Here is a 24,115-nt window from a genome sequence, read left to right on the forward strand (position 1 = left end):
GTAGCCGATGTGATTGAGACCTTTAAACAGGTCAACATACTCCGAGCATGCGCTGACCATCTGGCAAGTGTCTTCACTGACATTTTCAACATGTCCCTGACTGAGTCTGTAATACTAACATGTTTCAAGCAGACCACCAAAGTCCCTGTGCCCAAGAACACTAAGGTAACCTGCCTAAATGACTACCGACCCGTAGCACTCATGTCTGTAGCCATGAAGTGCTTTGAAAGGCTGGTCATGGCTCACATCAACACCATTATCCCAGAAACCCTAGACTCACTCCAATTTGCATACCGCCCCAACAGATCCACAGATGATGCAATCTATATTGCACTCCACACTGCCCTTTCCCACCTTGACAAAAGGAACACCTACGTGAGAATGCTATTCATTGACTACAGCTCAGCGTTCAACACCATAGTGCCCTCAAAGCTAATCACTATGCTAAGGACCCTGGGACTAAACACCTCCCTCTGCAACTGGATCCTGGACTTCCTGACGGGCCGCCCCCCAGGTGGTAAGGGTAGGTAACAACACATCTGCCACACTGATCCTCAACACGGGGGCCCCTCAGGGGTGCGTGCTCATTCCCCTCCGGTACTCCCTGTTCACCCATGACTGCATGGCCAAGCACGACTTCAACACCATCATTAAGTTTGCCAACAACACAACAGTGGTAGGCCTGATCACTGACAACGATGAGACAGCCTATAGGGAGGAGGTCAGAGACATGACCGTGTGGTGCCAGGATAACAACCTCTCCCTCAACGTGACCAAGACAAAGGAGATTATTGTGGACTACAGGAAAAGGAGGACCGCGCACGCCCCCATTCTCATCGACAGGGCTGTAGTGGAACAGGTTGAGAGCTTCAAGTTCCTTGGTGTCCACATCACCAACAAACTATCATGTTCCAAACACACCAAGACAGTCGTGAAGAGGGCACGACAAAGCCTATTCCCCCTCAGGAGACTTCCTGCCATCCAGGACCTCTATACCAGGTGGTGTCAGAGGAAGGCCCTAAAAATTGCCAAAGACTCCAGCCACCCTTGTCATGGACTGTTCTCTCTGCTACCGCAAGGCGAGCGGTACCGGAGCGCCAAGTCTAGGTCCAAAAGGCTTCTTAACAGCTTCTACCCCCAAGCCATAAGACTCCTGAACAGCTAATCAAATGGCTACCCGGACTATTTGCATTGTCCCCTCCCCCCCTATTTTTACGCTGCTGCTACTCTCTGTTTATTATCTATGCATAGTCACTCTACCTCTACCCACATGTACATATTACCTCAATTACCTCGACTAACCTATGCCCACGCACATTGACTCTGTACCGGTACCCCCGTATATAGCCTCACTACTGTTATTTTACTGCTGCATTTTAATTATTTGTTATTTTTCTATTTTTCTTATTTTTTTATTTTTACTTATCTATTTTTTACTTAACACTTATTTTTCTTAAAACTGCATTGTTGGTTAAGGGCTTGTAAGTAAGCATTTCACTGTAAGGTCTACACCTGTTGTATTCGGCGCATGTGACAAATACAATTTGATTTGATAATAATAATAATAATAATATGCCATTTAGCAGACGCTTTTATCCAAAGCGACTTACAGTCATCAGAGTTGGGTTCATGACTTGCTGACACACACAAGGGAAATGCTGAGGTAAAAAGGGGGCTGACTGCTGACTTGTCACTAGACTAGAGCAGAGGCAAGAGGAACTTCTGTAGCCTACAACTGTACCCACTGTTAGGATATTTTCAGAGTGTCTTTGTGAGTGGTGGTGGCACCTGTGCTGAGCTGTTCATAACCTCCACTGTAAAGAACATTAGTCTTGATGTTAAAATACATTGGCCATTACACCTACTATGATCTTAAATGTAAAATACTATATAAGGATACAGTCAAGTAGGCTAATTGCTTTTCATATTTCATATTCTCCTTGTAATATTCTTCTAAGTCCTTGTTATAGTCGAAACGCATTACTCAAGCTGTCAGAAATGAGCAATAATTCTTCAAACGTTTTTTTCCCTCTTGAAAATGGTAAATTCCAAAAAGGTTGGGAGCCTTGTGACTGCTATTGGTTCTTCTCAGACTCAAGATGGTTCTGAGAACTGGTGAGGTCCACTGGGATGTGTGTGTGTTTATGTGTGTGTGTGTGTGTCTGTGTGTGTGTGTGTATGTGTGTGTGTGTGTGTGTGTGTGTGTGTGTGTGTGTGTGTGTGTGTGTGTGTGTGTGTATATGTGTGTGTATGTGTGTGTGTATGTGTGTGTGTGTGTCAAACACCCGCCTGCCCGGCCAGGAGCTCTTCCCATATCCATTTGGCTGCGATGAGGAACCAATGAGGAAACATGCCACGGTGACAACGCAGGACGCCACAAGTGTCTTGACAAAATACAGAGCATAAAGAGCATAATGCATCGTCTTAGAGAAATTATTATTTGGAATTAGAAAATAGAATACCACATTGAGTTTCTAATGATGTCGAATGGAAGATACCCCCAGGTATACATTGTAGCACCGCTGTTATTACACTGTAACAGCAATTTTACATTTTAGTCATTTAGCAGACGCTCTTATCCAGAGCGACTTACAGTTTGTGAGGGCATACATTTTTCATACTGGCCCCCCGTGGGAAACGAACCCACAACCCTGGCGATGCAAGCGCCATGGTCTACCAACTGAGCTACAGGGGACACTTACTTGCATCGAGTCATTCGCCATCGTTTTTCTAGCAGGCTTTGTGTGGTCGTGTTCCAGTGATGAAGCCGTTCTAGACCAGACCAACTAGACTGGACACATGCGATTGTCCGGCGAGTCCTCACAATGGTCTTCTCCACGAATTTAGGCAAGTAGATTGTCAAGTCATCCACATTTCGCGCAAATATGCGCTCTGTCCAAAAACTCACCACTATATTCTCTGAGATAAATTAACTTTTAAAAACAATTCTCAGTCAATGGTCAAAGATAATCCCATTGTTGTGTCGCCTCAATGCACCACTGCCCAAAGAAGCTGGTGATCCCAAAATGTTTGTCTAGTTTCAACAAAAGGTTCGTTCAACAAATACAAAATGTTCCCGGGTGTGTCTTTAAAATATCAGCAGGGTAAAAGCCTAAAACAAAACTGTTTGATTCAGTTCATTGTTATTTTCTTTGGAGGCTAGCTATCAACAGCTAGAGCACAAGGGGAACAAACGGCACGACTCCCTCCCTATCCGCATAACAGACTCCGAAGAGGGATAGAGATCCATTGCTAACATACAACGCTACAGAGGCAAAAAAGCTGTAACATCCGTGAAACATGAACAAGCTTCAGTCTCCCAGTATCACATTACACAAAAGCCTTCTTTTAATCCGCCTTGAGCCATTTTGCGTTACAAACGGACTACCTTATATTACCGAATGACCGAAGAGTGTCACCGGTAAAAGCGTTGTTGTTTGCTCTTCGTTTGGTTTTGGAGGGCAGAGGAATATCGCCTTGTCTGTCCGCGCATTGCCGATGATGGCTTGAGCGGGAGGCTACACTTTTTTTTTCTGGTGGAGCTGCGCGCGGTTGCGCTGGCGCAATGTGTATGGTAGGTAGCAGGAGCGCGCCCAATGTATCATGTGACCATGTCCAGACCATGGATTTGTCATTTCCATCTTCTCCTAATGAACAAACTGTTGCTTATCTCTTTCCCCTATTCCAGATTTGCAATTTCGCCACACACAAAACAACTGCTATTGTTATTACTCTGCTTACAAGTAATAATGTGCCCATACAATCACAACCACAAGATTGTAAATGGAGTACAGTTACAGTAGAATAAAAAGTATATGACTGTACAGCATTTAATATCAGAAATCTACAAGTTAAACTCATTATCTAATATTGAAAGCAAGCCCAAATATATAGTGGATACATACTATATATTTTCATTTCTAAAGTCTACAAGCCATTAGGTCAATACATAACAATAGTACCAAAGACTAACTGAGGTACAGTGTTGTGCAGAAGAGAGAGACAGAGACAGAGACACAGAGACAGAGACACAGAGAGAGAGAGAGAGAGAGAGAGAGAGAGAGAGAGAGAGAGAGAGAGAGAGAGAGAGAGAGAGAGAGAGAGAGAGAGAGAGAGAGAGAGAGAGAGAGAGAGAGAGAGAGACTATGCACTCTATTGGGCAGCAGGTAGCCTAGTGGTTAAGAGCGTTGGGCCAATGACCTAAAGGTTGCTGGTTCGATTTCCCGAGCCGGCAAGGTGGGAAAATATGCCGTTCTGCCCTTGAGCAAGGCAGTTAACCCCCAACAACAACTGCTCCCTGGGCGCCATGGACGTCGATTAAGGCAGCCCCCCGCACCTCTCTTGGGTTAAATGCGGAAGACACATTTCGGTTGAATGCATTCAGCTGTGCAACTGACTAGGTATCCCCTTTCCCTATTGACTTCCTTATCCCTACATAAGCAGAAACTCAAACTATAGCTGAATAAAACGAAAACAAATCGCAGGGCATGCAAATGGGAGATTTGCTTACCGAGAATTTGATACTGCCAGAGGTAGACTGAGACGGAAGAGCAAAGGAGCACCTGGTCATAGGTGCTGTTAGGTGAAACACATCACACAAAGGCTATGAAAATGCACACCAGAAATAGCCTGCTTCCATCTGATAGCAGTAATGAGCAGGCTAAATAAACATAGCCTACATACACATCATCAAGTCTTTCATCCTATTTCCTTGTGGGGTATAGGGCAGGAGTTTATTTGATTTTACCTTGTTCCGTTTCCAGGCTTTTGCTTGCTGGAGTATATTATGGGGAATACATCTGCAATATACTGCTAATAATGTTAAACTTTATTGAAAAATACTTTTGGAAATAGTAGTATAGATCATGTTCTTGCCTTTGACAGTTTATCAGATCAGAGTTTTTCCTGGTCAGGTTCTGCATGACAGGCTGTGTTTGCACAGGCAGTCCAATTATGATCGTTTGCCCAATTCTTGGAAAAAGAGCTGATCTGATTGGTCAAAATACCAATTAGTGGAAAAGATCAGAATTGGGCTGCCTGTGTAAACGCAGCCATAGACCTTGTTTTGACCTCCATAATCTCTGCAACCCAGAACCAAATCTTGCGTGAGTGCCGGGCCAGCTACTCGATTAGGTTCCGGTAGGGAGAGGTTAAGATATTGGACTAGTGCGAGTGAGTGGTGAAAGCAGGATGGACTTTGGTAGCCGTCATAAGAGACTATGACCTCCACAACCCTGAAGCTATTACATTTGAATGATCTAAACTGTCAAAGGCAAGAATATGATCTATTCTTTTTTGTAAATTTCCAGAAGTATTTTTCCCTCTCGATTAACATTATTAGCAGTATATTGCAGATGTATTCCCTCAGAAACACACATTTAGAAAATACTCAAATGTAACTCTTATTGTGTCAATACCAATACAGTTAAGAGTGTTAAAGCCTAGATTAACTATAATGACTGGCACAGTGAACTCATAATGACTGGCACAGTGAACTCATAATGACTGGCATAGTGAACTCATAATGACTGAAACAGTGAACTCATAATATTGATGCAGTACACACATCAATTTGCACTTAATAATTTGTAGTCTACAGTAGGCCTGTTAAAAACAAAAAAAAGAGGTTCAAAATAGATGCAAGTACATGTTTATTGAATGAAATAGGTCCGGGCCGGGCTATGGGAGGAATCATCATGGATTGTAATGGTTTGTTATTTTTTTTGGGGGGGGGGGTATTGTCATGCCAGTTTCATCATCAGCCACGTCGTCTTGGTCCGCTTCCTTGGCCCTTTCAGCCAAGAGCTCCTTGGTGAGGGTGATGTCACTACTACCTCCTGGCTCCAAAATGGCCGTCAGAGCTCCAATCTTCAGCATGGTCATCTATGACGTGTCCGATGGTGTCCGCCATGCAACAGATGGCTCCCTCGCCACAATAGCGTGGGGGTATGGTTGGAATCATCAAATGGGTTGTGAGTAGGGGGGTTTGTCTCCCTCTTCTGTTGACTCTGGGTTTGTGGAGAGGAGGCAAGTGCACTGAAGTGCACTAAGTGGGTATACCCACACAACTACTTTTTGCCGCTTCTCTTTTTGCAGGGGAAGCAAAATAGTTTTGCCAGGGCAGCTGTAATCCTCAGGAGGAGAGATCGTTTTTTCCCCGGCTCATCAGCCACGGTTTCTGAACAGGTGACAGAGAACATGGCATGACATCATTAGGACAAACCGTAAAAAAAACTTTTGCAACGGAAAACAAAAACACCTTTTTTTGTTCAAGGAAGTTCCTCCCTGTTACTTCCGTTTAATGAATAAGACCCTGATAACTTCATCATAGTCTCTTCCCCTAACATTACAATGTGGTAATAATAATAGAATTTTGTTGAAGACAAATAGACATGTGGACTGACAGAAGGGAGGACTTACCATCAGTGCCAAGGGGAGACACCTTGTTCTTCTTCAGGGTCTTCTTGCGACCTCGCTTCCCCTCTCCTGACTTCCTCACTCCTTCCTTCACAGCCTCATCCTTCACTGTCTTCTTAGTAGAGAGACAAACAGATATGAGTTGGTGCCTCACAATCAAACAGCCCCAATAACTAAACAACATACTGGTTAATGATAGACTCCTTACCTGTGTGGAGGTGCTGTCCACAAGGTCTGCGGAGAGGGAGCTGCTGCTGGCCTTCTCCAAGCTAGCAGAGTCACATTTCTTGTTGTCGTCGATCGCAGCCACCTCCTCTTGGTCCTCTTCTAGGGTTTCCCCCTGGGCCAAGAGTTCCTCTGTGAGGGTGATGTCACTCTTTGAGGAGCTTGAGGAGGAGCGTGACCTCCCACTACCAAGGCTCCTCCTCGCTCCAAAATGGCCGCCAGAACTCCAGTCCTGGGCGTAGTCGCCTATGACGTGCGCGATGGTATCTGCCATGCAACAGACGGCTACCTCGCCACCATAGCGTGCGGCACGCAGTTGAGCCTGGTTGGAATCCAACCTTTTAGCCGCAGCCTTCACGATGGCCTTCATTGCATCTTCCCCCCTGAATTGTATGCTCTCCTCCAGGCTGAAGAGGACAGAGATGTCAGCATACTTCAGGGCATGCTGGACCTCCACAAAGAGATTCTTCATCAGCCTGAAGGGGTCGTTGGCCATCATGGCCTGGGGGAACTCTGAGGCCTCCAGTCGGCGCATGATGCCCTGGAGGATAAGCTTCAGGGTCTGGGGGCTCATGACGGTGTCCCTGGGAGAGCTGCGAAAGGAGATGTCCTCCTCAATGAGGATCTCACCCGGAAGGAGAGAGGGAATCTTCCCCAGGAGGCCCTGCCTGGCCTCAGTGGGGGTCAGGGAGCTGGTACTCACCTCAGAGACATCAGCTCCCCCGACCTCTTCTTCCAATATCTGGGCAGGAGCTGCCCATGCTGCCTGAGTGGTCGTCAGGAATCCCGCACCCATGGAGGTGCTGGGGACCACCTCATCTTCATCCAGACAGGGGTTGAACTCCAGGGTCTGTGCAGGAGCTGCCCGTGTTGCCTTGGTTGAGGTGGAGGGCTCTGAGTGTAAGACAGTCATGACACTCGTGACCAACTCCTCTTCTTCCTCTGACGAAGAAGGACACTGAGTGTAAGGGAACCTGTCCCTGGCACCAGAATCCAATCCTAAGAAAACACACTAATACTCTGAACTGATTCAAAGCCACATCCATGTACAGCACTATGCAGTATCTAGTACATTTACTATAATGATAATACACTGGTTATTACACTGGTTATAACAGGGTTAATACTGGTCATATTGGTAAAACAGGTTATAAATGGACCTTTCTGGATGATGACACTGGCCCTGTAATTGTCGTTGCAGGTCCTGTTCAGCCTCTTTTCCAACCAGGCGGTCAGGATCTGGCAGACGTCCTCTAGTCAAATCAACATTTATTTAAAATGTATATATAGATATATCATTATTATTTTTTATAGATGATTTTCTTCACAAAATTAGTGAACTAGGCCTTTATGACTCCTGTATGAGCGGAGAAAATGACTTGTCAGCAGAGCGGAGAAAAATACTCCCTCCCCCCATCGACAGCACCCCCACCCCAAAACATCTTGGTCACATTGTAAATGGCAATAACAATAATAACAAGGGAGCAAAAGGAGACAAGACTACATAATAACTAACCTAGTGCCCTCTTGTCTTGATCAGAGAGTGAGGTGGAGGCCTGGGGGGTCAGGATCAGGGAGCTGCCCCTCTCCTCCTCCCCAACCCCATGAGACAAGCTGGAGTCGCTGTCCCACAAATCCTCCTCGCTGGATGTGGGGGTGCTGGGAGGCTGGGTCTGCTCCATGTCCCATGTGCTGGTCTGCCAAATCTCCCCTGCCCTCTCCCTGAACAGGGCAAAGACATTGAGGGACCCCTCACTGAGGGCTTTATGGACATCCCTTCTCTTGGCCCTCCTCACTGGCCCCAGTTCTCTCACACTGACACTGGAGTGGGGTGTGTCTCTCTGGAGATAAACCCTCTCCATCTCCACTGCCTGATGACAGAGGTCGAACCGTCTCGATCCCTGTGAGGACCCAGAGCTTCTGTTGGAGCAGGACACACCTGGATGTTCCAGAGATAGTGGCTGAGCATCCACACACTCTACCAGCTCTGGCATGTTGGACCGGCTCGATCCCTGTGATGACCCAGAGCAGCTGGAGAGCCTCTCATCGGTCAGAGCGATGCCTTGATTGGTGGTCTCCAGGTCATTCATACCAGAGGAGAAGAGGTCCTCCTGGGCATTCCTCAGGATATTACTCACAACCATGTCTGCTGTACCCTGAAGCTCCTTGTCTGTCTCAGAATTGGGCGTGGGGGGCTTCCCGCCCCTGAGCCTCCCCTTTGGCTCAGAGCTCCGCCGTTGGAACGTCTCCGAGACCTTCTTCAGCACCCCTGACCCCCGGAAGGAGCAGTTGGATGATTCTGGACTGGAGATCCTGAGCAGAGCTATCGCTGGCAGGAGGAACGCATAGGACATGTCCTCCAGGTCCTCTATGGTCACATTCTTAGAAAGAAATACGGAAAACAACCATTTTTAAATGACAGCATTTCCTCTTAGTCTTTAAGTTACACGTTTTTGTTGTTGTTAGCATGATTAGTCGGTAAAGAAGTAGAAATGGGGTAAAGAAGAAAAAATGGGGGACTTACCATTTGTTTGAGGAACTTCCTAATGCGCTTTCTCTGACTGGAAAACAAACAAACACCAGGAATCATTGGTTAGTAGACTGGCAACTAGATTCAATTTTTTCTACTGCACATAACACGGTTCAGAGCAGAACTCACGGGTGAGACTTCAGGAAGTCCTCTAGAGAAGACGCCTCCTCTACGTTCTCAGGTGTCATCTCACGGGGTGTGTCCGCCAGAGAAGTGGCATCGGAGGTGACATCACTCTCTGGGGTCTCTGGGGTAAGGGGGTCATCAAAAGATGGAGAGGAGTTCATTCTCACCTCATCCTCAGGTGTCATGGGGCCTGGTGGCACTGAAAGAGAAGAGAATCAGAATTACAGCTGAACAAGCTCGTAACCATGGCAACGATTCTATTGAATAACCACTGTGTCACCAACACCCACCTGTTGTCTCCACCTTCGTCACTTTAGTGTTCTTGATAGCTGGCAGGACACCTAAAGAAAGAGGAGAGTCGAGCCATTAGTTGATCCTTCCACCATATATCCTTTAAGAATTCTATCAATAAATCCAAGTATTTTGGAAGTGGTGATCAATACTCACTGTAACTGGATGTTGTAGATAGAAGCGGTGGAGGCAGCGCCAACACACCAACTACTTGGTGGCTTGTTTTTTTTGCCGCTGCCTTGGCCTCTCTGTCCTTTCTGGACTCCACGGCCTCTCTGGCGTTCTTTTCGGCCTTGGCCATCTTGGCCTGACCGCTCAGCCTGGGGCCTCGTGGGGGCTTCGGCACGAAGTTCTGAGATAAACAACAATATTAGCAAAATCGTATCACCATAGAAACCATCTCTTTCACCATAGACATGACGGTACTGAGTGACATGTCACATAAGGGCTAACTTTAGAATTAGAATAAGAATCAGAATTTGAATGCTATTGGTTCTAACTAGTACAGTAAGTGACCCATGCATCATTATCTCATTGTAAAAAAAAAACAGGTTGAGAACACGTCATATAACTTACATTACAACCAACTCACAGTTACAACCAGGTAAAGATTTCAAAACAAAACGTCCTTATACAACCAGGGGCATGTTCAGCAAGACAACGTTTAGCAACATTCAGATAGAATTACGCTATAATGAACAAACATGCCTCTTAAACATGTAGAATAAGGAATCACGTAAGCTCTAGTCATGGCATTTGTATCGGCAATGTTCAACAACGTTTTGCCACTGAACATGGCCCAGTATACAACCTGCCCATCCCCTACCAAGGTGCCAATCAAAATGGATGTGGGCGGAGCTCAGATTAGGGGTGACCAAAAATGGACAAGCGTGGTTTAGCCCTATACATCATTAGCATATGAATGACAGCACTATCCACTTGACCAACGAACCAATAAAAATGGATGTCCAATTAAGGCATAGCATTTCTGACCAAGAGCCAATCAAAACGGATGTGGCAGGCACTCGGGATTTGATTCGAAGATGGGACCAAAATTGGAAGTGGGCAGGGCTTAATCACATTAAAAGCCTAATCACAACTGAAGTGGGTGTGGCTTAGAGCCAACCAGTCTGCTCTGAGAGGTTTGCCTGGAGTACATTCAGCATGCCTAACGTTACAAAACGTTTTGAACGTTTTCCAATTGAACTGATACGTATTTCACTCTGAACTGTTCAAAGCATTTTGCAACAGAACTCAAAGCCGTTTCTAACCTTTAGGGGGCTGTTCTTGGGGCAGTCCACCAGTGCTGGCAGCCTTGGTCCATTATGGTCATCTGTCTGAAGCGCCTGTTCTCCAGCACTAACTTGGAGGGTCCCAGCCTGGGGTAGAGGAATGTAATGAAATAAATTACACTTGAGCCCTCCATTTTTATGCCCACTTTTCCAAACATAAAGCATTTCAGTCTGTTTTTGCATAGGCCAGTGGTTTTCAACCCTCTCCTTGGGGAACACCAGACATTTCACAATTTTGTTGTAGCCCTAAACAAGCAAACCTGATTCACCTATTCAAGGACTTAATGATTAGTTGACAAGTTGAATTAGGTGTGCTAGCTGTGGAATACAGTGGAACGTCTGGGGGTCCTCAAGGAGAGGTTTTAAAACCCCTAGCATATGGCTGTACTACTAAAAATATTTCCCCATTACAGAGACACACAGATAACTTTTTTTATTTTCTTATATGAGACTTACCTTTAGACAAACTCTCCTTAACCGTTTATGACTTTTACCCATTTTATTTTAAAACATCCTTCAGATTGGACCTGTACCATGATAGAAAAATTATAAACAAATACATTTTTATCTTCAATTTTCTAACATTTTAAATAAAATCCTGGTAAATTTAGCTGTACATACAGTTACACAGAATTTCTTGTCCAGGCAAAGTAATGTCTTTGAACATGAGGATGACTGTCCTACGCAAACTATCAACTCAACTGAGCCAATCAACTTAATCATTTCTTGACTGCGTTTATGTCATAGGCTCATATATTACGTCATACACGATTATGTCAACAACAACAGCGCACAGCGACCACGCCGAGAGATTAATACATGTTCTGATCACATTCGAAATCTTTAAAAAGTTTAAAATGTAATGTAACCCAATTCACTTCGATTCAGTGGGGTTTTATTTATCAATGTTGCCCTCTGGTTGCAAGAACTGAGAGAGCCATGAATCGAAGCGTGGAGCCGGTGGTCATCATCAGTCTGCACTCCGCACACTCACTTCTAGACTTTTGATAGAGTTAGTTAGTATAACTCTATTCATATAGCTACTGGGGATACTAATATTGACAAATCAAAGCATATATTTTTTCATACCAGTGTTGTCAAACAAACGATAATATTTGGCTTGACAATGACAATGGTGTAAGATATATGGTATTTTTTTAAACATTTTGCAATCATTTATTTATTAGTCTTCCTAGGCAGAAGGGTTGTCTATCTCCAATTATTTATATAAATAAGCCCACATAATTGTCAAGAGGTTTTGTGCATGTTTCGGCCAGCAGAGGGGTCCGCTCGCTCTAGTGGTTGCTTCTCACGCTCTCGTAGTAGTAGTTCTCGCGCTAGGCTAGCCTGCAGACAGACTAAATCAGTTGAGACGGGACCGAACGTCAGATATAGACGCCAAGGGAAAGAGAGGAGGCTGGAGACAGAGAGAGATTGAGATCCGTACTTGTCAAGTCCTGGACTGACCGTGGGACCGGAACGTCCATGGCGCTGCACATGAGCTCTTCACAAGCATTCAGAGGATTGGGGAAAGTGGGGTAGGTGTCGCTTAGTTAGCTAATAGCTAACTATCCTCAATTCATGAAAATACTGGCTCAGAAAGTTGTAACTTGTAAAGTGTTCAATTAATACACAACACACAAGAAACCCGTGTCTTATAGTGCAGTTGCTAGCTAGCTGACAAGCTAAAGCTAGCTAGCTAATGAAGGATTTCGAGGAGGTGTCAACCTAAGCAAACTCACCATAAAGCCAGGTCACACAGGAAGAAAGCATGGAACGGGGGGAGACGAAAAATAATGCTGAATCATCACCAGACACAGGTGACTTTCTGTCAAAATGCATAGGTAGCTTAATAATTATGTAGACGAAAAACGTGCTAACTCTGCTAGTCAAACTCAAATCAGCAAATTATTTCCCGCAATTTCTCAGAAAATGTGGAGCATTTAGAGGATCGTGCTTTGGCGCCCTCATGTGGCGATCAAAGGGACAGCACAGGGGATGCGGCTTGGAAGTCCACGTCCTCATGCCATGACATCAACATGATGGATCAGAAGCTCAGACCCATTGAACAGCAACTCCAGTACCTGCTGAATAAGGCGGATGAGTTTCAGGCACATATTTTATACAGGTAACGTTAGAGTCAGTTAGGAAAGTTGTTAATGTAGTCTAAGATAATGATAGGTAAAGGTTAGGTGAGTCAATGATTAGTGCACCTAAACTATACAATTGCATCTAGTGGTGTTTCAAGTTATTGTTTATTATTTATCAAAAGGATTAAAGTAATACATAATGAATCCCTGTCCTGTGACATAACCATGTGTGTGTGTTGTCTGCAGACGTGACAATCTGCAAAAGGAAAACTTTGCTTGTGTGGTGCCTACTTTCCTGCGGACCTGTCAGCCCTACTTCACTTACCTGGAGTCGACCGCTCGCAGCTCCCTGCCCCAGCGCACGCCTCTGCCCGTGTACATCCGCTCACGAGTAAGAGCCTTTCGAAACACAATCCTACTCACCTGAATCCGGGTAGGACAAAACTGTCCCTCTTTATTGACAAGTGTTGCTGAATCGCCTCTCTATCCTCAATTCATGCACCTTGGTTGGAAAGTGAGGTAGCGGCAGTGATCCCTTCCCTTTGCACTGTTTATTGATATTAAATGTATTCTACACTTCACACAAACATAAATGTCTCTGTGAATCAACTCTGGTCAAGAATAAAGGCTTATGAGAGGTTTGAGAAATAATAGAGAAAAATCAAGAGATGCTGTAAACTGAGAATGGTGTGTATTGAGTAATTGTGTGTGTGTGTGTGTGTGTGTGTGTGTGTGTGTGTGTGTGTGTCTGTCTGTCTGTCTGTCTGTCTGTCTGTCTGTCTGTCTGTCTGTCTGTCTGTCTGTATTTATGTGTTTGTCCATCTCTCCAGTTGTTAGACTTCTCCCAGCAGCTGTGTGCGAGGCTGGAGCAGCTGGTCTTGACCTACGCCTCCTTTGACTTTCTCTCTCTGGAGGAGGCTGAGCCGGCCAGGTGCTGTGCTTACCAGAAGAGGCTGGTGGGAGGAGCTATAGGACGGCCTCATTGTAATGTCTGGAGTAGAGTAAATGGAATGGAGTCAAACATGTGGTTTTCATATGTTTGATGTGTTTGATACCATTTAATTTATTCCATTCCAGCCATTACAATGAGCCCGTCCTCATAGCACCTCCCACCAGCCTCCTCTGGTACTTACACCATAACATCTGAAGGCAGTGAGCCACTAAACACACACATAGGCACATACAGACGCATAGCGCCGCTGTCGGGTGAAAACCTCATCTCCAAAACAGACACTTTTCAGGAAATTGAAAAAAACTCCCATATTAGACTATTTTTAACGAACTTACAATTTCGAAATTTCAGAAGCTATTTTGAATATATTTTCTTGGTCCTAGAGTTATGAAATGTTCAGAGTACACTGAGGAAACTTAGTGCTTTCAACACAAAATTTGAGTTACAAGGTTTTCATCAGACAGCGACGATATGTACCAACACTACTTGAATACCTGTATTTAGATCCACAAATGGAACATTCTGGAGTATGAGCCAAATATTTTAGAGGACAGCTGCTTGGACTTGTCAATCCTTATTCTCATTCGTCTGACATTCATTCCACAATCCTTCATCCAGCCATTTATGTATCTATCATTCTCCCCTCTCTCCATTCCAGTGTCTCCCATTTCTACATAGGCAAGTGTCAGATAGACAGTGTGAGGCTGTCCATATACCGGTACTGTTGTCCAGCCCCGTACCTGGCTGGGGTCGACACTGGCCTGTACAAACGCATGTGCTGGAATGTGGAGAGACCTACAGCAGGAAACTGATGGCGAGATGGAGGGAGAGACAGAGGAGGACAAGCCAGTGGCAGGGAAAGAGAGAGCTACCAAGACAGATTAGTGAGTGAGAGAGAGGGGGAGGTAGAGAAAGGGTTAAAGTAAGGCATAAAATGTCAATAAACAATAATTGTAGTACAATATTAGTGCCAAGAATACTTTGGGACTCTTTTGAACTGAGATGTTGGATGACAATGTACATTTTGGAATTCAGGCCTAAGAACAGTTGATCAGATGGCATCTCACTGCCTGTGTCTGTGTCTGTATTTGTGTGTGACTGTGTGTGTTTCTCGAGCAGCTACTTCCTGTGCTACGAGGACGTCCCTGAGGAGCCTGCTGAGGGGGGCGATGGAGAGGGTAAAGGGGAGACGGTTGCTATAGGCAACGTGGTCAGGATGTGGTCAATCGGTCAGTGGGTCCAAACGCAGCCTGAACCTGTGACAGACGACATCTACGAATGGTACAAAGTCACACTCAGATCGCTACACAACACTCTTTCATCTTTGACTTGTTTAAATAAGATTTTTTTTGCACAAACTCTACTTAAGACTAAGTACCTTACAAGTACCATGTTAATATAGCTCACACTGTGTGTGCCTGGTGCGTGTGTGTTTGTGCGTCTCTGTGTGTGTGTGTGTTCCAGGGTGCTGTGCTGGGTTCCACAGGCTCAGTACCACAGGCTTTTGTGTCTGGGAGGAGAGGAGCCCACTGCCTGCAGTGCTACTGACTGTCTACTGGGGGCGTTGTTCTCTCAACAGAGCCCAGTGGAAAGCCCCAGTCCTGAAACAACATAAAGAGACAAGCCACTTTTCTAGAACTATCTTTGACCATAACATGTTCCCATTGATTAAAGGATTTAACATTACTTATTGTTAGTTTTACATTGTGTTATGTTCGGCTAATGTTTCCAAATCTAAGTAACTATTGGGAAGGACATTAAGGACTGAACACTGAAATAGCTCTGGTTCCAACTAGCCAGTCATCCATGACAAATGTTTTTCTTATGGTTCCTTACATATTGTATAAAAATAAATATAATTTCTAAAGATAGCAAGTTTTATTACCAATTCCCTACCAGCTAGTGATACATTTGAACTGTATCTGATGTCTGTTCATATTCAAGGTTATATTGAGCACGTATGTATGTTACTGTATTGTGTGGTTGTTGGAAATCATTTTGAATGATGTTAAGAATAAAAGTATTGACCTGTCATTCATTTGTATGGGAGTGTTATTTTATGAAAGAAAACAATTTATTGAAAATAAATCATTGTGTTTCAGAGAACAAAAAAATATTGAATATTTTCAAAACATGGGGTCTCAGTACTGTACTTAAATTGTAAATTATTTGTTTGTAAACAATGGAGTAATTAAACATTACATTTTTCCATATGATAAAGATAGTTAAGATTTTTTCTTTATTGATAATATTTCACGTTTGCAGCGCAAAATAGCCTACTGTGACATCTAGGCAGTTCAGAATGAAAAGCGTTCTGTTTCAGAATACTTTCTAGCGCTGTCCTTGCCGCAGTTATTTTTAGTTCACTTGTACCATCTAGTGGTGATCACAATGTCTTATGTTTGCTAAAGTTCTATATTTGAGCATTCTATAGTTCTATTTTTATACACATACATTCTGAATTCAGACTGCTATAATACACTACTTGGTTACATTGCTCGATTGTTTAGTTCTTATTTAGGATTTACAGAAGTTTTCTAGCACAGTTTAGCAGTTTTTAGTTGAGTTTTCTGTAAATAAATCTTTTCTAGCTGTTATACTGGTCTCTTGGTGATACCTTGGAGCAAAAATGGATGACTCTACATCCATCCAAGGGTCTTCTTGGGTCGATTGTTACCTTGATGAGCAGGTAAGTTTTCCATTAATTATTCAATAGCTCTCATGTGTATAAGCATCTATTTTTATGTTCTCCTTTAGTTTTTAATACATTTTGGGCCGACCCCATCCATGATAAATCTGTGATATCCTGAACAAAATGACATTGTCAAGGCCATAAAATAAAATGTCCTGTGTGATACCACTGCTAATATTAAACTCCTACTGTGCGTACAGATGTTGAAGGTGAAGGGTCGCCAGAGACTCCATGAGATCGAGCAGGAAGTTCATAGAGAGCTGAGCGTGACACTAAGCCAATGTCACCAGTCCCCAGGAGAGGTATACTCATACTTTTCCATTCCCTAAACTATAGTACACCATTGCTACCATCCACATAGACTGTTTATTTACCTGTTATTGCACCTTAAGTTCACAAAGGAACAGTATGAACAAATGTCTTCCTCTCTTCCGTCTGAAGGTAGCCATGGAGGGGCAGCAGCTCTTGACTGACAAGGCCAAGCCATGGGTTACTTCCCATGAGCATCTTGGTTCTGCAGCTCTGATGAATGGCGACACAGCAGGTATGCTCTCAGAGAAACAGGCCCAACCTGAGATCAGGTCAGATGAGATGCTCCAGGTGGAGTTCCTCAGCCAGACCCAGGTGGAGATTCCACAGGAGGTCAGGGAGGTCATGGACAGCCTGCTGGACAAGGTGGCGGATGGAGAAGCCCAGGAGAAGAAGGCTGAGGTCTTCAAGGCAAACCTGATCCCCTATCCCTCCTCATCCTCAGCAGTCAATGTCATGAAGGTCCTGGAGAGCCAGGTAGACAAGGTAAGACTGGATCCTTTATTTGTGCATTTTTGTTGTATACTACACTCTTAGAAAAAAGGGTTCCAAAGGGGTTCTTCGGCTGTCCCCATAGGATAACCCTTTGAAGAACCCTTTTTGGTTGCAGGTAGAACCCTTTTTGGTTCCAGGTAGAAAGAACCCTTTTGGGTTCGATGTAGAACCCTCTGTAGAAAGGGTTCTACATGGAACCGAAAAGGTATTCTACCTGGAACCAAAAGGGTTCTACCTGCAACCAAAAAGGGTTCTTCAAAGGGTTCTCCTATGGGGACAGCTGAAGAACCCTTTAAAGTTCTAGATAGCAAATTTTTTCTCTCAGTGTAGTACTATACCTGTACATGTAATAAGAAATACTGTATGGCAGTAAAGACACCAGAGGTGTACATAGAACTAACATTACAATGCCTCTCTTTCTCTTCCATGTGAAGGAGAAGAAGGTTGAGGTCCTTGACCTTAGCACCTGTCCCATACTCCAAACGGCCCTTACAGACATTGAGACCACGATGAAGACTGCATACAAGACCATGCCAAAGCAGATTGTGGTACTTGGTTCTACCATTAAGCATATCATCACCCAGGTGCTTCTTCAAGTAGATCCCCAAGCCTTTCAGGAGGGAGTCTATTTGGAGACACCTGTTATCATCAACAACACCAAAGCTCTTCTGTGGTCTATTCCCTGGGTTCAAGTAACTGAGGATGAGGAGATGTCTAACACTCAGCAGTCCATTGAAGCTTATGAGGTGGCCAAGACTGTTATCAACAACCTGGAGGAGGTGCTAGGCCCAAAACCTGTGTTGGCGAGAGCACTGGGAATCAGGTCACACATCTTGACAAGGTACATTGTTCATCTCGTAGGTCTATGCATTTCTAAGACAGTGCCTGATGTTTATGCTGCCAACGAAGAGGAGAGACATATTAGTCAGGATATGGTGAACATCTGTCCTCTACCTGCTAGATTGATCATTAGCGGATAACTATTCAATGACTTCGTAGTGAAGTTTATTCTAAAACTTCATCCAATGAACGGACACGGTACTAAACAGCTTGACCAACAGGCTCTGCTCTTACTGGTTGTTAAAATGGCCTCAGTAGCTTTTAACATCTTGAGGAAGATTCCAGGTATTTCTGTGGATGAAAAGCTGTGCCCCCCCTTCTGCAACATGAGGCAGACAGTGTTGCACATGCAGAGTGCCATGATACATCAGTTTGGCACAACAATCAAGATAAAAAACTGGTTTCCATGAAGGACCCGGTGATCATCTCCACCATCCCCAGTGCTATCTGTGAGGGGATCCTAATGGTGTACAAGGGCATTAGTGACACCTATCCGCTTCAAGTCCTCGGCCCACAGCGTCCAATTGCCAGGAGCTGCGAAGAGGCAATGGAGAGCAAGCTCTTTGCAGTAGCCCTACCCGAGGACCTTAGGAAGACCATCTACAATCACTACGGGTCCCAGGTCGGGAAACTGGCACTGTTCCAGAAGGCTTTCCCTTTGAATGACCACATCAAGTTGGACCACATCCACCGTGTTTCTCTGCCTCGTTCCTCCAACAGAGATGTAATCTGGATCGACCCCAAATACTTTGTCGGGGACGACGATGAGGAGGTTGTAACATCAAGCAACACAGTCCCCGTTAATCCTCTTGCTCTCGACGTCAGTCAGGCTGCCTTTTTGAAGCAGTTCCCACAGACTGATGTTTTCGAGTCAACCACAAAGGACTGTGGAAAGCCTGTGCAAGACCAGGCTCAGAAGGAGGCAGAGAGGAACAAACCAAAGGTGACAAACCTTGATATTGTTCCTGTTAGTCTTGTCAGGAAAGTCTTTGACTCTGTCTTCCCAGATTCATGCACAATCAAGCAGCAGTACGGTTCATGGGAAGACGTCCCACTTTGCAATGATATGGTAGAGCACATAGATATCCAGGTTCAGAAAGAGGCACTGAAATACCAAAACCAAAGACTGTTCTTACGCACTCTGAAGAAGCTCAACGATGAGCCAGACAAGATGGCCACATTCTTAGAAGACGTCTCACTCTCTATCAGGAGCAAGTACTTCAGGACTTTCCATGAGTGGCCATTGGTTAAAGCCCAGCTATACCCAGACATACGGTCTCTGCTGGTCTGCGATATCATGGTCCGAGAGATCATGGCTCAACTGAGGCCTACCTTGACCTTCGCCAAGGACACCAACAAGGGTGATGACCGGCCATACTGCATCAACATCCCGGTCAAGAGAGAGACCAGCTCTCCAGATAATACAGGTAGAACACTGTTACTGTTGGTGTGCTACATTCAGAATCAGGCCTAGTCTCTTGTAAATTACTTGTATTCCACAATGTTCTTTCATTCACAACTTCACAACAATATCCGATGTAGAGTAAACAGCTACATGTAACAGTCAGCTAACCAGTTGGACAATAACAACTTGAACTCTTCACTTCCGTTCAAATGTCCTATCTTGTCCTATCACCATTTTCCCTAGACAAGACCAAGCTGGAGCTTTGCATTGAGAAAGCCAGTGCTGACAGAATGAAGGAACTCCTCCTTGAGAATGTAAGCTACACTGTATTCTGTGTTGTCTCATTGATAATATCAGTCAATTTGAATGTTGTCTGTCCTGTACTGAGCTGCAGCTTCATCTTTGCCAGGTTGCTGATGCTGATGGCTTCCTGCGGTTTGTTTCCACCACAGGAGGCTGCTGAGGGGAGGGCGGCTAATAACAATATCTGGAATGGAGTCACTGGAATGGTATCAAACACATGGAAACCATGTGTTTGATGTGTTCGATACCATTCCATTGATTCCGTTCCAGCCATTACTATGAGCCCGTCCTCCCCAATTAAGGTGCCTGTAGTTTCGACTCACCAACTCTGTTTGTTCACAGGAACCCGAACCCTTCTGGATGAAGGGATGGATGGCAATGATGGAGGAGGAAAGTAATAAAAAGGAGAAGGAGAAGGAGAAGTGTTGCGGCTGGTTCTGGGGTTTGTTTGGCCGTAAGAAAAAAACTGGAATTGTGGATGGAGGTTTGTCGCAGGCGCGGATACTAGAAATGACATCCACACAAACCGAATGTATGGACGCACACACATTTACACGGAGACAGATATAACAACGAAGCCTACCGCAGATCCCAAACAGACAACATGTAATAGCATGTCTTATTTTCCATTTTGGGCTACAGGATGTGTATTTACAGCTTACCAGAGGCTATAGTTTATTTTTATGTATTTTGTATGACTTTTATATTCTAAAGACATGACTTTTGTGACTTTTCTTACTTTTACATGATATAAACAAATATTCCATATAGAGAAGCCTGATGCTCAATGTAACCAATAACCATCCATTTTATTGTTGTCACGATCGTCTTGAAAGGGAGTAGACCAAGGCGCAGCGTGTGAAACAAACATGACTTTATTTAATTAAAGTTTCTAAATACAAACAAAAACACGATTCGTGAAGTCCACGGTTAAACATACCGACACGGAACAAAAACCCACAACACCCAAGGGAAAACATACAGATTAAATATGGCTCCCAATCAGAGACAACCAGCCGACAGCTGACACTCGTTGCCTCTGATTGGGAGTCACACAGGCAAACATAGAAACAGACAACCTAGAACACCCAAACAAAGAAACAGAACACATAGAATGCACACACCCTGGCTCAACATATAGAGTCCCAGAGCCAGGGTGTGACAGTACCCCCCCCTAAAGGCGCGGACTGCGACCGCGTCTTAACAAAACCCCAAACAGGGGAGGGCTGGGTGGGCATTCCTCCTCGGAGGCGGCTCCGGCTCCGGCTTTGACCACCACCCCTCCATAATACCCCCGTAGCGCCCCTGGTCCGGTCTGACCCCGCTGGCTGGATCTGGACTGGACATTGACGGAGCGGATTGCTTACGCTCCGTTGTGGAGCAGCTGACCGGTCTTACCAGGCTGACGACTCGCACCCCGGGCTTGGTGCGAGTAGCAGGAACGGGCTGAACCAGGCTGACGACTCGCACCCCTGGCTTGGTGCGAGTGGCAGGAACAGGCTGGACCAGGCTGGCGACTCGCACCCCTGGCTTGGTGCGAGTGGCAGGAACAGACCGGGCCGGGCTGGCGACTCGCACCCCTGACTTGGTGCGAGTGGCAGGAACAGGCCGGGCCGGGCTGGCGACGCGCACCGTAGGTTTGGTGCGAGTGGCAGGAACAGGCCGGGCCGGGCTGGCGACGCACACCGTAGGTTTGGTGCGTGGAGCAGGGACAGGCCGGGCTGGGCTGGCGACGCACCCCGTAGGCTTGGTGCGTGGAGCAGGGACAGGCCGGGCTGGGCTGGCGACGCACACCATAGGTTTGGTGCGTAGAGCAGGAACAGGCCGGGCAGGGCTGGCGACGCACACCGTAGGTTTGGTGCGTGGAGCAGGAACAGGCCGGGCTGGGCTGGCGACGCACACCGTAGGTTTGGTGCGTGGAGCAGGAACAGGCCGGGCTGGGCTGACGACGCACACCGTAGGTTTGGTGCGTGGAGCAGGAACAGGCCGGGCAGGGCTGGCGACGCACACCGTAGGTTTGGTGCGTGGAGCAGGAACAGGCCGGGCTGGGCTGGCGACGCACACCGTAGGTTTGGTGCGTGGAGCAGGAACAGGCCGGGCTGGGCTGGCGACGCACACCGTAGGCTTAGTGCGAGGAGCAGGAACAGGCCGGGCAGGGCTGGCGACGCACACCGTAGGTTTGGTGCGTGGAGCAGGGACAGGCCGGGCTGGGCTGACGACGCACCCCGTAGGCTTGGTGCGTGGAGCAGGAACAGGCCGGGCTGGACTGGCGACGCTCACCGTAGGCTTGATGCGAGAGGCAGGAACAGGCCGGGCTGGGCTGGCGACGCGCACCGTACACTTAGTGCGGGAAGCAGGAACGAGCCGGGCCGGGCTGGCGACGTGCACCGTACACTTAGTGCGGGAAGCAGGAACGGGCCGGACCGGACTGGTGACGCACACCACTTGCTTGGTGTGAGGAGCGGGACTGGGTTTCATCATAACCCTCCGCTCCCTCAGCTGCCTACCGAGTTCCTCTCGCCATGCCTCATTTCTCACCCTTTCCCTAATGGCCTCTAATAGCTCCATCCTCTGCAACACTAACTCCTGCTCCCTCTTCGCCAGTAGCCCCCTTAACCTGGTGGCCTCCTCACCTAATCGCCCTGTGGCAGCCTCCTGCTGCCCAGTCGCCCCTGCCGTGTGCCCCCCCCTAAAAATTTTTTGGGGTTGCCTCTCGACCCTCCGACGCTGCTCCCACGTCCAGGCTGCCTGTTCCTGGACACGCTGCTTGGTCCTGGTATGGTGGGTTTTTCTGTCCGTGTTCGGTATTTGTCACCGTGGACTTCACGAGTCGTGTTTTGTTTTGTTAGTACTTTTATTAAATAAAGTCATGTTTGTTTCACACGCTGCGCCTTGGTCTACTCACTCCTACGACGATCGTGACAATTGTTCTATGGTGTAGCCTGAAAATCTGTGTTTTAATATGTGGTTTTTGATTAGATAAACACATTTATTTTGCTGAAAATACATTATGTTTTGAATTTTGGGCTTTTGCAATAATGTAGACAGTAGACTATTCAAATTAATTGGTTAATTAACAACAATTAACATTTGGTGAATAAATACGCTTTAAATAAAAACGCTTCCATGAAGTCTAGTTATCTGAAACTGATCATTTACAAGAATAAATGGTACAAAGAGTAGAATATGAAATGCTGTAGCTGCTAGATCTAGTTGGACCCCTGGACATTTCTAACACTTCTTGACAATCTTGCTCAGAAACGCAGCAAGACCATAGCTGTAATGTAAGGCATGCGTTTGGAAAGGAGAGCTCACCTCTACATAGTCTACATGATATGACCAAGATGTACCATAGTGGGGCAGCATGTGATTATAACTTTGCAGCCAAAGTGCATAAGTGATGATGACGGAACTCTGTCAATCATAACCATGCTAACCATGCTTTTCTTATTATTTATTTTAAAACAATATAACACTTTGTACAAACATATTACTTGTAAATTATACTGCATATCTGTTATGTAGTCTATAAAACGTATCAGGTCTGAGGTTTTTAGGAGTACATTCATGATGTGATTCCAAGGAATGAAGGGAATTATTAACCTGGACTAGGTCTTTGTAAGTCCAGGTACCAGTCTAGCTAACATTCCACCCCTTGCCACTCCTGTCAAAGGCATGGTACCCAGGCTAGGTCTTTGTACCTTCTTACATATAAATACAATTACAATAAAATTCAAATAACATACAGTATTACATATAAGACTAACATTCTTGTACTTTGCACATTGACATTCTTAAGTCTCCAAATAAGGAACAAACTGTAAAACAACACAGGTACAGGAGGGTTGTAGTGTGGAAGTAAAAATGGGTTTCATTTAGGAGATAAAAACAACGCAAATTAATTGTATATTCTTTTTTGTATCGTTGAAAGAGTTTTATTTGCCTACTGTGACCTACGGTTTGTACATAGTCAGCGTATGTCCTCTGTAGAGAATCTAGATGTACTGTATGCTGTACAGCCAGTCAATGCAATTTCCAGCTTCCAGCTTTCATACAATTGCACACTCCTCTGTGTAGAAAGCTGGTACCCACAAAAGATTAACTCAGGTCTGATGTTTTTTTTAGTCCACTGAAAACCCCTTATTCTA

At 45.5% G+C, this 24,115-nt stretch overlaps 1 pseudogene across 1 annotated transcript; it reads left to right on the top strand.

Moving 5' to 3' along the window:
• The first annotated feature begins 12,652 nt into the window (after window positions 1-12,652).
• Window positions 12,653-15,538, top strand: LOC311130531 (UPF0575 protein C19orf67 homolog; annotated as a pseudogene). The gene is made up of 7 exons: window positions 12,653-12,701; window positions 12,811-13,009; window positions 13,218-13,362; window positions 13,802-13,902; window positions 14,582-14,807; window positions 15,040-15,204; window positions 15,388-15,538. The product of its transcript is annotated as a UPF0575 protein C19orf67 homolog (transcript).
• The last annotated feature ends 8,577 nt before the right edge of the window (window positions 15,539-24,115 follow it).

This window comes from Coregonus lavaretus, assembly GCF_964263955.1.
Source record: "Coregonus lavaretus genome assembly, chromosome: 6".
Classification (NCBI taxonomy): domain Eukaryota; kingdom Metazoa; phylum Chordata; class Actinopteri; order Salmoniformes; family Salmonidae; genus Coregonus; species Coregonus lavaretus.